At 41.8% G+C, this 5,313-nt stretch overlaps 1 protein-coding gene across 1 annotated transcript in view; it reads right to left on the bottom strand.

Moving 5' to 3' along the window:
- Positions 1–3,755, bottom strand: part of LOC107085058 (potassium voltage-gated channel subfamily G member 1-like) — an 18,058-nt gene extending 14,303 nt beyond the window's left edge. The window contains exon 1 of the mRNA XM_015375197.1: positions 3,623–3,755. The gene's annotated coding sequence lies outside the window, so the exon portion shown is untranslated. The remainder of the gene's footprint in view (positions 1–3,622) is intronic.
- Positions 3,756–5,313: the final 1,558 nt, after the last annotated feature.

A 5,313-nucleotide genomic window follows, 5' to 3' on the forward strand; every position in this document is an offset into this window, starting at 1 on the left:
GAGCTTCACACCGAGCAAAGGTTTCATCTGCACCGCAGCCCGTTCAAGTACCGCAGGAAATCAGAGTGGCAGTCAGCTTCTCCGTTCACTCCAAACAGGAAGTTTGGATCAACTTTTCCCAAGAGGTCGTTCGAGCTTCACACCGAGCAAAGGTTTCATCTGCACCGCAGCCCGTTCAAGTACCGCAGGAAATCAGAGTGGCAGTCAGCTTCTCCGTTCACTCCAAACAGGAAGTTTGGATCAACTTTTCCCAAGAGGTCGTTCGAGCTTCACACCGAGCAAAGGTTTCATCAGCACCGCAGCCCGTTCAAGTACCGCAGGAAATCAGAGTGGCAGTCAGCTTCTCTGTTCACTCCAAACAGGAAGTTTGGATCAACTTTCCCAAGAGGTCGTTTGAGCTTCACACCAAACCAGGATTTCTTCAGCACTACAGCCCGTTCAAGTACCGCAGGAAATCAGAGTGGCAGTCAGCTTCTTCATTCACCAGGGAACAACTGCAGCCTGAGTAACCCAGTCCACCCATCACCAAACAAGACAATCTCTGGTTTAATCCTCACAGTCTGGATTCCATAAAGGACATCTTTCCCCGGAGAAGTGAGTCTGCAATCTTGTCCTCCAATTCTAAAACCTAAGATTCTAATTTCCCACTGAGCCTGAACTAACCGCAGTCTCTTCCCCTCACCTTTCAGTCCCTGTTGAGCAGTGCTCAGAGCAGCACTGGATTCCTCACATCATAACTAAATAAACCTATTTGAACTTTTCCCTGGTCTCTCTGTTTGGTCTTCTGCATCTCGGGGTCAGACCTTAGAATTAATATAATCATGACACCTGTCCACCCCATACAATCAGTAAGAATCCAACTACTGACATGGCAAAGACCGAAGAGCTGTCCAAAGACACTGGAGATAAAACGGTACACCGTCACAAGGCTGGAAAGGACTACGGGGGAAATAACCAAGCAGCTTGGTGAAAAAAGGTCCACTGTTGGAGCATTCATTAGAAAATGGAAAAAGAACATGATTGTAAATCTCCCTTAGACTGGGTCTCCATGCAACATATCCCCTGGTGGGGTCTCAATGATCCTAAGAAAGGTGAGAAATCATCCCAGAACTACGCAGGAGGAGCTGGTCAATGACCTCCAAATAGCTGGGATCACCGTTTCCATGGTTACTGTTGGTAATACACTAAGGCGTCATGGAGTGAAATCATGCATGGTACGGAAGGTTACCTAGCATAAACCAGCACATTTTAAGGCCTGTCCTAATTTTGCAAATGACCATTTGGATGATCCAGAGGAGTCATGGGAGAAAGTCATGTGGTCAGATGAGACCAAAATAGAGCTTTTTGGTCATAATTCCAGTAACTGTGTTTGCAGGAAGAAGAATGATGAGTACCATCCCAAGAACACCATCCCCACTGTGAAGCATGGGGATGGTAGCATCATGGTTTGGGGGTGTTTTTCTGCACATGGAACAGAGCAACTGCACTGTATTAAGGAGAGGATGACCGGGGCCATGGGTTGTGAGCATTGAAGATGGGTCGAGGCTGGGTCTTCCAGCATGACAATGATCCGAAGCACGCAGCCAGGAGGGGTGGCTCTGGAAGAAGCATATCAAGGTTCTGGCATGGCCTACCCAGTCTCTAGGCCTTAAACCCAATAGAGAATCTTTGGGGGGAGCTCAAACTCCGCGTTTCTCAGTGACAGCCCATAAACCTGACTGATCTAGAGAAGATCTGTGTAGAGGAGTGGGCCAAAATCCCTCCTACAGTGTGTGCAAACCTCTGACCTCTATATTTGCAAAGAAATGCTACTGAACCAAATATTAACATTGATTTTCTCGGGTTTTCAAATACTTTTTTGCAGCTGGATCATACAAATAAATAGTTAAAAAATCATACATTGTGTTTTTTTAGATTTTTATTTTAGATTATGTATCTCACAGTGGACATGCACCTAGGATGACAATTTCAGATCCTTCATGATTTCTAAGTGAGAGAAAATGCAAAACAGGAGGGTGTTCAATACTTCTTTTCTTCACTGTAAATGATCCAACAGGAAGAATATGTGGCGGTCCAAATGTTTGCCAGTCTAGCCTTCCATACCATTGAAACTTGTTTTATCTGTTCTAAGACAGATTATTACTCCGAATCCCCATCTTATCCAACTTTTCCTCAGCAAATCTCCCCAGCTGTTTTAAAACTTGCCATTTCTTAATGGAAAATGAAAGTCAAAAAATGTATTAGAAAACTCTATCTAAACAGAATATTACCTTCCCATATTCCCTCTAACCTGACTCCGTCAGATGGATTTGCTCCTCATATCCATCTGGAAACCTTCCGTTGAAGTAATTTTGGGAAGGTGCGAAAATACTGGTTAGCTGATTGGCCTATGTTGGTGATAGACGGGCCAAATAAACAAATCAGATCAACAAAGCATATGACGTACTAACAGAGCAACGACGAAGAGGAGCCAATTGATAAATCAAACTATTGAGGAAACCAGTCTGGAGAAGAGCAAAAACATCTTTTCCTCTGAGAAAAGCCTCCAGAGCAGTGTTTTGCTCTTCTTTCAGCGAAGAAATACTCTGTAATTCCGATAAAACTTGCTCGATAGCCACGCTAGCGCTAGTTTCATCGGCTGAAGCCGCCATGTTCTTTAGACTGAACTGTTGCGCTTCTCGTTACGTCACACCTAAACCCGCCTCAAAGCCAACGCTGATTGGACGTTCGTTTGGCGAACGGCTCCAAATTTTCTTTAACGGAGAGTCTCCAGACTGATCTGCGAGTGAAACCTTGAAAGCTCGCGAGATCAGGATGGTCTCACGAGGCTATATTCCCTCAGCATCGTGTGAAAAGATCAAATCCCAGAGCCAAAAAGAAGGTATAAATATTAGTGTTGCACCGATACCAATATCGGGTGGGGCCCCGATCCAGCAATAAAATGGTGGCATCGGTATCGGCCAGTACCAACAAATAGGGCACCGATACCTTTTTGAGAGCCAAAAGTTTATTCAACTAATGTCTTTTTCCTGCTTCATAAAGGTAGGCAGCAGCTTGACAAAGCCATGATGGCAATTATTTTACATCCACGTAGTATGCAGTTCTTCATATATACACACATCAATTTATTTCAAACTGTATTGGTATCAGCTGATACCAATTTCAAACAGATGGTATCGGTATGGTATTGGTATCAGCTGATACCGCACAGCCAGGTATCGGTATTAGACCAAAAAATGGCATCAGTGAAACACTAATAAATATCAAATCACTGATGTCCAAAAACATCTGAAGCAGCAGGGTATCTCTCTGTTAATCTGATTTTAATCTGAATCCTGCAAAGTATTGATTTTAACCCATTGTTCGCGTCAGAAGCATCAGGACGCATTGAAGGATAATCCCGCCACTGTTTCCACTTTCTTTCTGGATCCTCTGACGCATTTTTCCTTTTCCATCAAACTACGATGAAAATCTGCTGCTTTATTAGTCTCCGCTGAACCTGCTGAGAACTTCTGGACTCCATGATAGAGTGGGAGCCAGTGCTGATGTGAAGCTGCTCTTAAACAAACCTGTCATCTGAATAAAATAAAGTTGGATAAAAAGATAAGTGAAGCTGGGTCACCTGTCAGAGCGCAGCCGCTCCGTCCTCCTGCAGAAAGAAGCTCCTCCTCAGCTGGAGCTGGAGCTGCATCAGCTGCGCTGCTCCGACATCATGAAGTTTGCAGATGCTCTGATCTCCAGCCTCCCATCAGTGTTTCCACCTTTCCACGCCGCGCGTGAACAAAGAAAAGATGCGATTATCTAACAGCGGCGCGCAACCAGAACCCGCTGCTGTGTTTTCATCTGGCTCCAGGACCGTCCTCCTCCTCCTCCTCCTCCTCCTCCTCCTCTTTCTCTTTCTCTCCTCCTCTTATTTTCCCTTCTCATCAACAGGCTCTACACAAAAACAGACTCCTCTCCGCTCTGAAAAATCTGGAGAAGTTTGGAGCTTTTCAGTTTTAATTTCACAAAGTAAAACCAGGTAATTGATTGGAAGCCAGATTCTGCAAATACATGAAATGCAGAGATTAAACATACAGAGTCAGAAGGATGATCTGATTTAGAGAAAACCTGCTCCTGATACAGGCAAGCAGAGATGTGCGTAAAAGTGATGGAGTCAGAGTGGCTGCAATGTCTGAAATGGCCACTGGGGCCAAAAGGCCATCATGAGAGAGGCTGTGTTTAGCTGTACAGGCAGTAACCAAATATCCGACAGTCGATCCCTCCCTTCCATATTTATCTACTACAGAGTATTAGGCCAGGCTAGATAGTTTTTCATTCTTCTATTTCGAGAATAAAGTAGTAACATTACGAGAATAAAGTTGTAACATTACGAGAATAAAGTCTTAAAATTACGAGAATAAAGTCTTAACATTATGAGAATAAAGTCGTAAAATTACGAGAATAAAGTCTTAAAATTACAAGAATAAAGTCTTAACATTATGAGAATAAAGTTGTAAAATTACGAGAATAAAGTCTTAACATTGTGAAAATAAAGTCGTAAAATTACGAGAATAAAGTCGTAAAAATTACGAGAATAAAGTCGTAAAATTACGAGAATAAAGTCTAAAGTTTATGAAAATAAAGTTGTAAAATTACGAGAATAAAGTGGTAACATTATGAGAATAAAGTTGTAAAATTACGAGAATAAATTTGCAAAAATTACGAGAATAAAGTTGTAAAAATTGCGAGAATAAACGTAACATTACGAATATAATTTCGTAAAATTATAAGAATAAAGTCGTAAAATTACGAGAATAAAGTTGTAACATTACAAGAATAGAGTCGTGAAAATTCTGAGAATAAAGTTGTAAAATTGCAAGAATAAATTTGTAATATTACGAGAAAAAATTCACAACGAGAATAGTTCTACAATTTCGAGAATAAAGTCATTATACAACAACTCGTTTCAGAAAGAAAGCCGTGAGCTCCGCCCAGCAGATGACGGCCGACCAGCTCCACCAATCAGCAACCTGAGTCCACGTTGACATCCTGACCAGTTTGATGCTGCTGCTAAAAGATTTCCTGATTTGTCAAACCAGAACCAAAGTATAACTTCACATGATGCTCCACATTCCCCATTTTAGGAAGAAAGTGCTTCTTGTAAGAGTTATCATGAACTACAACTTGTTTCTTGTAAATTTTACGACTTTATTCTTGTAATTTTCCAACTTTATTCTAGTAATTTTATGACTATTCTCGCTGTCACTTAATTCTCGTAATGTTACGACTTTATTCTCGTAATTTTCCGACTTTATTCTCGTAATTTTATGA

This window comes from Cyprinodon variegatus, unplaced genomic scaffold, assembly GCF_000732505.1.
Source record: "Cyprinodon variegatus isolate N-32 unplaced genomic scaffold, C_variegatus-1.0 Scaffold114, whole genome shotgun sequence".
Lineage (NCBI taxonomy): Eukaryota > Metazoa > Chordata > Actinopteri > Cyprinodontiformes > Cyprinodontidae > Cyprinodon > Cyprinodon variegatus.